The 13,019-nt window shown below is 37.9% G+C and overlaps 3 pseudogenes; all 3 read left to right on the forward strand.

Moving 5' to 3' along the window:
• Positions 1-2,966: 2,966 nt before the first annotated feature.
• On the forward strand, positions 2,967-4,277 carry LOC147440227 (uncharacterized; annotated as a pseudogene).
• A 1,039-nt stretch (positions 4,278-5,316) lies between these two features.
• On the forward strand, positions 5,317-5,878 carry LOC147440228 (uncharacterized; annotated as a pseudogene).
• Positions 5,879-7,154: 1,276 nt separating this feature from the next.
• Positions 7,155-8,502, forward strand: LOC147440229 (uncharacterized; annotated as a pseudogene).
• Positions 8,503-13,019: the final 4,517 nt, after the last annotated feature.

Below are 13,019 nucleotides of genomic sequence, written 5' to 3' on the forward strand. Positions count from 1 at the left end.
AGACATGGATGACTACTCGCGGCAACCTCGTAGAATTGGGAGGCGTTGGAGCATAGGGGCTTTAGGGTTGGCGTAGTCGTCTCTTCTATTACTTTTGAAAAGTGGAGTTTTAAAAAATGTGGCCAGCCCAGTGTGACAAGAAGGCTGCCACCTAAAAGTGGGCACCCCGTCCATGATGAGGCCAGGCATTGCCATGTCAGCTTGGGCGTGTGTCCTACTGTGATAGGGGCCTAAGGCATAAATGAGTGCAATTCAAATTTTTGGAGCTGATCGGGAAAGGCCAAGAAAGAAAAGCTTCAATATGAGCCTCCCGCCACCCAAAAAGAGAGTGCTTAGCATCACCTACACGAACGAATTAGATCGCGCACGCACGCGCATGCGAGAGAGAGAGAGAGAGAGAGAGAGAGAGAGAGAGAGAGAGAGAGAGAGAGAGAGAGAGAGAGAGAGAGAGCGCCACCGTCCTGTCTTCAGCTCTACAGGAGATCATCGTCCTGTCTTGCGCTCTGCAAATCGTCGTTGTCCTACTGTTGCACGCTTCGGTTGCTCTTAGTCGTCTTGTGCTGCCAGCTGTTGCACACGTCGACTGCTGCCCGCTTGCGCACCTACCTCAGGACCTCAGGTAAATCTTGTAACCTTTTTAAAAAGCTCAAATCTTTTAATCCTTCTTTAAAAGCCCCCCCCCCCCCCCAAAGCAGTGTTTGGGTAACTTCAGGAAAAATGATTTTCACAAACATTTAAAAATCCTTCCAAGAAAAATCTGAACCAGAAATTTTTACAGTACTAGCCAATATTTTTGCAAATTACACTATTTTCCATGTATTTTAAGCGGAATTTTCTCCTTCTTGCCCTCCCCTCAACCGGCTACTTTGATTTTGCAACCGGCTCTAGGCTAAGCTGAGGCACACTTTTCCCGAACACTACCCCCAAGGCGCTCAAAAAAACAAAACAAGACAAAACCTTCTTTTTATCATTCTTTAAAAGCTCCCAAGTGTTCGGCAAAAATGTGTCTTAGCTTAATGTCGTGCCTTTTTCCTGCTTGAGGGCAAAAAGAGTGTCAAAACCCCAAAAGTAAACCTAATGTCTTAAAATTTTCTCTTTGAAAAATTCAAGAAAAGGAATTTTGTATGCTTGGAAAAATAATTTTTCCGGAACACTCCTTAGCTTTGTGTTAAAGATGCTAAACTAAATTGGCTTTTGGTTTTTACACTAAATTTTGTTGGCCTCAAGTCCGTGGTCTTCTTCTTTTAATCATTCTTCAAAAACTGATCCTATAAATCCCCTCCCCCCCCCCCCCCTTTTCTTCCTCCAAAAAAGAAAAAATTCCTTTTTTTAATAGCTTGGCAATGACAATGTCAGCGTTCGACAAAAACGTGTCTTTGCAAAACCTAGTTATAAGAACATTAGAGGTAAATCTCAAAATTTGTAAGTGGGATTACACTAAATGGCTTTTTTCGATTATGATTGACTTTGAAGGTTTCTACACTAAATTTTGTTGACATAGATAAAAATCATTCTTATCAAGAAGGAATTTACGCATCTTGTAGTCATGGACTCATTATGGATTGATGTTATGAAGAGATAATGGTTTATGAATGTGTGTATGATAAACTTTGTGTGTGTGTGTGTGTGTGTGTGTGTGAGAGAGAGAGAGAGAGAGAGAGAGAGAGAGAGAGAAACTTTGGTCCCCATAAACAAACAATTCCTTCCCCATGTCGGGACATATCAAATCTGCAGACTTGGTTACGTTGCGGTAATTGTTTGCCATGTGTTAAAGATGCTAATATTTTTATTGTTAAAGATGCTAATATTTTAAATCAGTACTATTCTTTTGATTCTTCTTTGGTTGCTAGTTCAAAATGTCTCTTCAAAATCACTTGTCCACTGGGCTTCAAAAAGATGGAGAACGAGCTTTCTTTTTACGAACATTTTCTTGTGAGCTGCGAGAAGATCTAGCATCACAATATTGGCAAGATCTTTTGCAACACTCGGAGATAAAAGTGTTATGGCCAGAAATAAGATATAACTTATTTTCTAAGGGGAAATTTTTTTGGAATATATAAAAGATTTTTCTTGACGATTTGGTTGATTGGGATGGAAATTTAAACTTAGTGTTGGCAAAAGAAAAGTTAGGCCTAATCAAATATCACAAAATGACCCACTATGGAGGTGGAAACATGCCTTTATCATTGATGCACTATAGAATGAGTACGATAATCCGTCTCATTCCGGCAAAACGACTTTGTACTTATGAAAAGCCCTGGTAGATTCAAAATAAGTTACATAGAAGAATGCTTTTATGAGATCATTTACTTCTTGTGAAGTTAAAGTAATTTCGGTATTTTCATGTTTGTTTATTTCTCAAAGCATTGAAGTGCTTAACTTTGTAATGGAGAGAGAATTTGTGTTTGATGAATGGGCTAGTACCTCTTGGAAAGCCATAGTTTATTTCTCTTAGAGCATGTTGTGTCGTAGCTTAATGAATATTACAAACAATGGCTAGTTATTTTTCTTTGATGGTTACGGAGAGAACACAGTTTTGGAAGTGTGATTGCAATTATCTTTGGAAGCATTCCAACAATGGTTGGTGCCTTGTAACCAAGCGTACCTTTTATCACCACAAACAACAAGATGTTCTAGGAAATCTCCATCCTTCCATTAGCAAAAAACAAAAAATGGATTCAGAACAAAGACTAGATCTTGCCAATGACCTGAGTGATAGTAGAGCAATTAACCATCTAACTGAACACATTGATGGACCCCATAATGAAACACCTACCCGAGCCATGGGACAAGGCAAGAAGACCAACAATTCTCAAAGAAATACATGGTGCACATGTAACATGTATTGTGCAGGTGGTTGACAAGTTCATACATCAACCTATTATTGCCATCAATCTTTGGCACATAACTTTGAAAGCTTCAAAAATAGTTTTGGTTTATCTTCTCCACTAGATTCAGAAGAAAATATGGAAGAGAATGATGAACATCAGGCTCAAGTCTTTGAGGTTGATGGTGAAGGCAATGACATCATTGATGAGCCAATGTCTATTAGTGAGAATGAAGAAAATCAATCTTCTCCTCTATACTTGGAGCTAGTTGAGAGGATACTAGAGCTCCAAAATTTATGGGATGAACATAAACTACCAATAGGTGTGCAAGATAGAATGCTTCGCATCCTATTTGGAGACTTGGGGGGGGGGGGGGGGGGGGGGCTAGAGTGATTTAAAATGCTTCCAAGAGAAGCATGGCTAGGCTATTAGTTCAACTTCCTCCTACATGGGAAGGTGACCTTGGAGGGATTCAAATTCCGGCTTGTTGGGATCAATTGAAAACCATGCTTAAAGATCTTGGCATGGTTTCTTCCTTGCGCTATCGCATCTGCACAGGTAGTGACGTAGCCAAGCATCCACCCAAGCTTCTTCAACCAAGCAATGAGGACAACTTGACAGGAGAGGTTCTTAAGTGCACATGTGAAGGTGGATCATTGTCATCGAGGCTTAAACGTGATTGCTTGGAATGTTGCGAGAAGTGTCCAGTTTGTGCCAAAGCAAGGAAATCAATGCTTTCCTTTGACTACATTCCCATCGGGCCTCAACTAAAGCTATTAACAAAGAGTAGCACTTATTGCCACGAGCAACTATGTTTATGGAGGCACAAAGAGAAATGGCTCAAGGGGGATGCAATTAGCAACCAAAGAAGCATTGTTGATTTTTGGGATGGACAAAAATTCCAAGAAGTCAAGGACTTTTGGGATCCATTAGCATCTTATGAGCTACCGATTGTCTGCTCTAATCCTCTTTGCAAGAAGTCTTACACTACTTTTCCTACCAGTAGACGTTATAAAGCTCTTCAAAATGTTGTGGGAGAAGAGTACAACTTTGTCTGCATTGAGTGTAAAGAGGACATTGTGTGTAAAAGAGCCTACGAAAGGTACATAGAACCATCACATTGTTGTTTTTTTTGAAAGATCTCATGATTTCAAACCAAACTTTATTTTTGGGTGGCCATGTGAATAGGGTGATCCTCGAAATGTAGCATTGCTACTACATTGGGATGGATTTCAGACATCACAAAAAACCCAAAAGAGTTGTGGGGTAGTATAGGTCATGGTGTTGAATCCAGGAATCAAGTCTTCCATTTATATCTTGCTAGTTTTGTTTATCCCTCAAAGTTGCAAGAAATTTATGAAGGTTTCTGGTGAAGTTTTTGGGGCATTTTTGGAACCTTTGCTAGATGAGCTGGAACGCCTATACCTAAATGGTGTGGAGGTTGTATGACAATCCCATAGAGAAGATATTTGGTGCCAATCAACAAGGTCTTTCAAAGCTATGTACGATACGCGCTATGGTCATGATGGTTACAGGAGACCATCCGACACAGTGCAAAATAGGCCTCTTCAAGAAAGGAGGATAAGAGTTTTGTAGGCGTGATAAACCTCAAGAAACTCTAGTATGACCTAATATAGGATCAAAAGAGGGGTGATACATTTATAATGAAAATCGTCGACAAGCTAGATATCCACCTTTAAAGAGGACCATTGAGGAGATAACAAAAGCTCTTGATGAACCTAAACGGTGTCGCACAGACAAAGAAAAGGAAGCATCATGGAAAGAAGCTGGTCTCTCAGGAGAGTCCATACTCTGGAGATTATATGATCTATATGGATTTGATCTCTCTCTAGATTTAGTCTACGACCCAATGCATATCTTATCATTGAATGTATTCAAGAAATATATCTCACATTTATTTGAAAGTGTTGAGGTTCCTCTGAAGAAAGAAATCGATGCTACTGTGTGTGTTGTTAAAAAGGAAACACCTTCCTCCATTCGATATGGACGTTGGCCTAACTCCCCAAGCATCTACTTTGCAAGCTTCAAGGCAGAGGAGAACCAAAAGTTCCTCCAATGGTGTCTACCATATGTTTTGAGAGTTGTTAGTGGCATTCCTCCTGAAATGCATGTTTTGGGATTTTTGCTGATTGATATTGCACACAGCTTCTACAACCATAGTAGAGATCATGGATGGCCTGTGAAAGACATAGAAGTTGTGAAGACATTGCTACAATCATGGAGAGTTCAAAATGAATAAATCTTTGATGCGAACTCATCACCTCTAGAACATGTAGCTGGCATGTATATCTTGATTAGTTAACAACAAGTTTGATATATTTGTTTAGGAGAGTAATCTCTCGATAACTTGTTTATAGGTAATGGTGAGATGCTTGATGATGTCTTGCGCCATGGGTTGCATAACCGCTTTTGGTGTTACATATTTGAGCATCTTGTAAAGGCATACAGCTCCATCAAAACAAATAACATGGAGGATGAAGCTTCATTTGCAAAGTTCTATTTGAGAAGGTTCTTCACAAGAGCTTTTCAAGCTATCTGTGGTGATAGTGAAAATCTCTTACCTTCTGAAAGGTTTTGAAGGACGTACATTGTGCATTGATTCTTTCTCAAAGCAGCTCGCTATTAGCAGATGCTCCATCACATGATTGCTCTTCGTCACATATGGATGGGCTATTGGTTGCGTCTTCAATTGAAAAGGCTAAATCTATGTGGAGTGATCTATTAAAATATGGAAGCAATTCACCATGCACTAGAAATCTTCTTCTCAAGGGGATTGCAATAGCAAAGAAGAGATGTACTTATAGAGATCCTAATAGTGAAGAGAAAACTTATCTAAAGAAGTTTTGGAACATTCCAGAGCAGTACTTCCAATGTTTGGAAGTAAAGACATACCAAAAGGTCCTCTTTATAGGGGATATATTTAATGTGGGCACCAATGTCATAGTGAAGGTGGATATCGATGATGCAACGGTGGAACACAGAGGTCACTGGAAGGCTTGTATAACATCCTTGTTCTCAACACAGTTTGATGGAAAGTGTATGCTTTTCTTTGGTGGACGGTATTACAAACAATGAATTGTGGGAAATGGGGACTCAGAACAATTGTTAATGGATCCAATTACTCAAATGAATGTGCTTGAGAAGGCCCCTTTGCCTTTCACATGGGATTGTGTTCGGCCCATCTACTCTATACTTCACAAATTTATTCCATTGCCAATACCAAGGAGGCAGAGGCTCATTGCTTATGAGGTGAAGGATTTGAGGCAGCGTGATAGCTTGTTCATGGAAGGAGGTTGTGGAAATGTTCCATTATGGGTGGAGGTCCATGATATAGTTCAAGTGTGCTTGAATAGCGAGAATGCAATATAGATTCAACATGCTATTGTTAGAGAGACTGATTACAAAAGGAAAAGGGCAAAGGTTGCTTTATTAGAGCGTGATGCATATCAACAAAACACTTATAAAGTTTGCAGAGAGGAGCATCAATGGAGAAGTTGGGATACATGTTCCATTCAAATTAAATATTGGACAGTCACAAAACAAAAGAAGGTTATAAAGCCTGGACATGCGGCTAGATGGATACCTATTGTTTGGCATTCTCCATAGACATATAATTGTGGTAGCCCCTTTTATTCAATCACTGCTAGTAATCTTGTGGAAATATTTTAGAAAGACTATTGCTTCATGGATGACAATTGTTGTATTCATCGTTATGGTGTTGTTTACACATCTTTTGTATAACTTCACTCATATGGTATGCAAGCATGGCTAGTACATTTGTGGAAGTAGTTTAGAATGCTAGCTAGTATACTTGTGGAATTAGTTTAGAATGACTATTACTTCATGGATGACAATTTTTGTATTCATTGTTATGCAAGTAGTATACCTATGGAAGTAGTTTAGAATGACTATTGCTTTATGGATGACAATTGCTAGCTTCATTGTTACGATGTTCTTTTCATATCTTTTTTAGAACCTCATCATAGAGTATGCTAGAACTTGTGGGAGACCTACTTTATGGATGGAAATTATTGTACTTATTGTTATGGTATTATTTATATATCTTTTGCATAATTACACTCATAGAGTATGCAAGCATGGCTAGTATACTTGTGGAAGTAGTTTTAAATGCATATTATTTTATTCATGAAAATTGTTGTATTCATTGTCACGGTTTTCTTTACATGTCTTTCTAAAACATTCCTCATAAAATAATGACAAGTGTGTGTATAATTTTTGAGATAAACTTTGTTATTTAAATGTTTTACTGCTCATGTGTGTGTTCAATGCTTTGTCTTTTCAGATATGAGTTATCCACAGTCCTTTGTGGAGCAACTACTGTCTTTCTCTAATGAAGAGGCCCTCAAATTTTTAGATTCTTGGAGGGCCAGTCATCTTGGAAATAAGAGAGTTGTTTCTTCTCCATTTAGCATCTCAATAGGTGTTGACACTACTAGCAACAAGAAATATGACCCAACCATATATGAACAGGTGTTTAAGCCTCCACCTCCTAGAGATGGAGGGATTTCCTCTTAGAAGAGGGTAATAACCAACCTAGAGTTCTTTATTCAAACTATGGGTTTGTTAGAGGATGGTTTGCGAACACAACCCATTTGGAGACCTTAGAAATAACATGGAGAGAAAGAATACCGTGTTGGATGTAATAAGAAAAAATAAAGGTGAGCTTAAGCTTGTAAGAGTAGATGGACAAAATTATCATTGGAAAGAAGAGGACGTTTATACATGGGCCATCAAGTCTCTTGCGGAAAAACAAAAATGGAGAAAAAAGAAACCAAACAACGAATTATCTTCTAGCATGCCAATGTATGTGTCATTTTGTAGGATTTTCTCTAAGTAATGAACTTCTATTATGTCAAAGTATAATCAAAATGTTTTCATGAAATTAGATAGAAAAGAAAAAGATGATGATGATGATAACCAAGAATTTCATGAGAATGATGGAGGAGAAAGTGAACTACAAGGAGAAAGTGAGCTAGGAGAATATGGTTCACTCACAAAACTTGTGAGTAATCCTCTAAGGTATTGGAAATTTATATGAAAACTAATGATGAAGAAAGTAATGCTTTTGTTGTTATTGAATAGCTAAAGGATGCTTGTGCACAAGAAACCACTTGTATATCTATTGAAGAAGAAGAAGAGCAACCACAAGCTACTCATGTAAGCACTTCTATCTTAAAATAACAATAATGTATGACCTATGATGATAAAATTTGTTATTATGTGTTTAGAGAGAGACGGAAGCATACATTCCTAAGATGCCATGGGAAAATCATGATTTACAAAGTGATCCTTATGAGGTATGTGTGGTTTACTCCTCTCTCTCTCTCTCTCTCACACACACACACACACACACACACACACACACACACACACACACACACACACATACACACACAAGCGCGCACATACACACAAAGATATCAATTGAAATAATTGAGGTAAATTTAGCTAGTTTTGTGTGCATGTGTGTATGTGTGTGTGAGATATACAAATTCAATCCCTTAATGCGCATGCATATAGAAACTACATGCAAGATGAAGAGTTTGACCAATTCTATCAAGAAAAGGATATGAAAGTAAACAATGAATTAGATGAGTGTGAAGACCATATCACAAAACTGGTACAATTCTAATTCATGTACTTTTTTCACTCCAAAACTTTTTGTTGTGTCAATCAATATTGCACTCTTTTCTTGAATAATTTGTGGAGGAAAAAATCAATGGAAGGACATAAATTATAAGTGGTGCAAACCAAGAACAAAAAAGAAAAAGCACACGAAAGCGCAAGGTACTATTCAAAGATGCTTCACATGGAATATTTATTTAATGAAATACTTACCCTACTTAATTTTAATGTTATAAAAAAGCCATGTTTTCCCACTTTTATAGGCTACTCCTAAGATTGAAGAGCTACTAAAGGAGAAAGATCAAGCTTCAAAGTTTTGAAGCTTAAAAAGAAAAAGGTATTTTTCTTCACAATAATAAGATTCTTTAAATATTTTTGCATGTGGCTATAAAATAAAAGAGTGGACTTTAATTGTTTTAGGAGCACAAATCTGACGGGGGATGTTCAATGAATCAAAATCAATGTGTGTTGGAATCTCAGGTTTGCAATAAAAGCTAAAAACATTGCCTTACTTATGTTCATAGAAATAATACGTGTCACTTTTTAAACCATGTTATTTTGTTATGACAATTATGTAGGCCCAAAATTGTCCAGGGATGACAAAGAAACTATATTTATGAAGTGGCTAAATCTCAAGAAAGTACAAGACTTGTACCACTTGATCAAGCCAACGTATGTTGCTATGCAGAAATCGAATAGTTTCCTCAAGAAGAGAGCAAATGAGGATACTAATACTTCCACTATGTGTGAAGATTTAGTTACATGGCTTTTGTTAGAAGGCCTGATAATTTTTGATTTTGATAAAGTTGGCTCTTTATCCATGAAGGATATCATTGTAACAAATGACAAGTAGTTTTATAATCCAACCACATGATTTAAGATTTGTAGCATGTAACACACGTTATGTAAGCTTTCATTTGTTGTACTCATAGCTATCTTTATGAATTAAGCCTACTTTAGTCTCCTAATGTTGAAGCAATCTCTCCTAAATTGTTTGCTCATGGGAAAATTTCTAGATGAATTACTAGTTTGTGTCTACATCTTCCTTAATGAATTATTAGGTAAACTACTAGGTTGTTTATAGAAAAGTTACTAGATGAACTACTAGTTTGCAAGCAACCATCCTTATATATTATTAGATGACTTGCTAGGTCGTAAACAAAAATTGCTAGTTGACTTACTAGTTTGAAAACACCGATATGTAAGGTCAAACTAGTAATTGAGTCAACTCCTACATTGAACTAGTAATTTTTTTTACCATATTGAGACTTGAATTGCCATATGGCTATTCAACTCTCCATATAGTAACAAAATTACTATATGTAGCATCTAGGAGTTGTCTCCTTTTTACTAGTTTGCACTCGTACTAGATGTGTGTATTGAAACTAGTGAATCATCTAGCAATCATATATTTTTACTATGTGGTAAGCTATCCAAAGCCCCTTGTGCAGGGCCGAATGCTGATGGTGTGGATTTGAACGCACAACGGTGTGCGAAGACAGCCAATGCAAGTGCAGTTGAGATTAGCAACAATAGTATAATGCTTCGTTGCTCTTCAGCAGTTGCTTCCAAAGCAAGGACGAATGCTGATGGTGTGGATTTGAACGCACAACAATGTGCGAAGACAGCCAATGCGGGCGCAGTTGAGATTAGCAACAACAGTATACTACATTGTTGCTCTTCAGCAGCTGCTTCCGAAGCAGGACAAATGCTGATGGTGTGGATTTGAACGCACAACAACGTTCCAACAACATGAATAACCACAATTCGGTGGCCGAGTGCAATTATCGCTAACAAAAACTTAGCATTCCATAGTGCAGCGCATATAATGTTGTTAACTCTATGTGTGTGTGTGTGTGTGTGTGTGTTTTTGTGCGCGCATTGAGCATTGATATCTATATGTATTCTATAACAGCAGCCTAGGCTACCTTTACACGTGTAGGAAAATGCGAGTTGAAGGCTACAGTCCAGATGAGAATTAGCCACCATTGCCAGAGCATTCTCCAATGTTTAATGATTGGAACCCACAATTCTCCAATGTTTAATGATTGGAGCCCACAAATTTGAAACCTTCACCTCCAGCTTTGATAAACTGTTCCAGCTTCGCCTCCCCAACCTTATCGTCACTTCGACGAGAGAGAGAGAGAGAGAGAGAGAGAGAGAGAGAGAGAGAGAGAGAGAGAGAGAGAGAGAGAGAGAGAGAGAGAGAGAGAGAGAGAGAGAGAGAGAGAGAGAGAGAGAGAGAGAGAGAGAGAGAGAGAGAAAATGAAATGAAATGTTATATTAATGTCTTCAAAAAGCTAAAATGACCTATGAGACCAAACTGTTACAAAATTTTGAATATGATTCCATGTTTGGGTTTTTTTCATTCACACACACACACACACACACACACACACACACACACACACACACACACACACACACACACACACACACACACAGAGAGAGAGAGAGAGAGAGAGAGAGAGAGAGAGAGAGAGAGAGAGAGAGAGAGAGAGAGAGAGAGAGAGAGAGAGAGAGAGAGAGAGAGAGAGAGAGAAATCCGATACCATGTCTGCGTATAACAAAAAAGAGACCCTAAAATGAATCTACATTATAAAAAACCAAAGAGAGAGCAGCCCGAGGACACTATAATGAATCTGATACCATGTATAGTTGTGTGGGGTATGTGTGATCACCTACTGTATGGGTGTCCAATGCAACATAACTGTTACATACTGGTAAATTTGATACCATGTCTGCACTTAAAAAAAGAAGATGTTGTATTTAATATAGGGTTGCTACTTACTAGAACTACCTAGGGTGTGTGTCATCACTGGTACAATGTGTGTCCTTTACAATATAATTGAGACCAAACCGTTACAATTTGGTGAATCTGATACCATGTTTGCGTATAACAAAAACATACCCTAAAATGAATCTAGATTAAAAAAAGAGAGATTATCAAAAACCGAAGAGAGAGCAGCTTGAGTACACTATGGTTAATTTGATACCATGTATAGCTATGTGGGGTATGTGTGATCACCTACTGTATGGGTGCCCAATGCAACATAAGCATTACATACTGGTAAATCTGATACCATGTCTACGCTTAAAAAAAGGAGATGCTATATTTAATGTAGGGTTGCTACTTATTGTGTGTCATGATTGGTACAATGTGTGTCCTTTACAATATAATCGAGGCCAAACTGTTACAATTTGGTGAATCTGATACCATGTTTGCATATAACAAAAAGAGACCCTAAAATGAATCTAGATTAAAAAAAGAGAGATTATAAAAAACCAAAGAGAGAGTAGCCCGAGTACACTATGGTGAATCGGATACCATGTATAGCTGTGTGGGTTATGTGTGATCACCTATTTTTTGGGTGCCCATTGCAACATAACCGTTACATACTCGTAAATTTGATACCATGTCTATGCTTAAAAAAAGGAGATGCTGCTATATTTAATATAGGGTTGCTACTTATTGGAACTATGTGGGGTGTATGTCATCACTGGTACAATGTGTGTCCTTTACAATATAATCAAGACCAAACCATTACAATTTGGTGAATCTGATACCATGTTTGCGTATAACAAAAAGAGACCCTAAAATGAATCTAGATTTAAAAAAGAGAGATTATCAAAAACCGAAGAGAGAGCAGCCCGAATACACTATGGTAAATCTGATACCATGTATAGTTGTGTGGGGTATGTGTGATAACCTACTGTATGGGTGCCCAATGAAGCATAATCGTTACATACTGGCAAATCTGATACCATGTATGCACTTAAAAAAAGGAGATGTTATTGTTAATGTAGGGTTGCTACTTATTGAAACTATGCCTCTCTCTCTCTCTCTCTCTCTCTCTCTCTCTCTCTCTCTCTCTCTCTCTCTCTCTGTGTGTCTCTCTCTCATTTTTAAAATACCTCTCTTGGGTGATAGAAAAATTATGCTACCATCCTTTGGTTACAATGAGTGGGAGGGTATGCCAGTTAACTGTGCTTACTTTCACACCCTACAAATCTCAAAGGTCTCCCGAATGATTAGTCCCACACAATGGAAAATAAAAAACAAGATATGAATATAGAAAAAGATACATAGATAGATAGATAGAGAGATCGATAGACACACACAGAGAGAGAGAGAGAGAGAGAGAGAGAGAGAGAGAGAGAGAGAGAGAGAGAGAGAGAGAGAGAGAGAGAGAGTTTTCTAAAGCTTTTAGCATTTACTAAAGAGACAAATTTTAACGTCAAGTTTTGCTTTAAAAAAGAATACCTTAGTGGGAAGGATCCTAGAGCAATTAAACTTATATTGTCTCCTTTCTTTGTAAAGCAGAGACATTATGGCAGCTAAAGTGTCTGTTGAATGCTTTAGTCATGGATTTGAAGCAACGGAGATAGGAGTTGATCATAAAATGATCCATTACTCTCCAGAGAAGAAAGCTGATTTTACCAAAGCATTGTTCAAGGTTTCTTTCCAGGCATTACTATAGAGGAAGCTTGGAGAACCTATGATCATACATCTATGACTCGAGA

Source organism: Adiantum capillus-veneris, chromosome 15 (assembly GCF_014529385.1).
Source record: "Adiantum capillus-veneris isolate H3 chromosome 15, ASM1452938v2, whole genome shotgun sequence".
NCBI lineage: Eukaryota > Viridiplantae > Streptophyta > Polypodiopsida > Polypodiales > Pteridaceae > Adiantum > Adiantum capillus-veneris.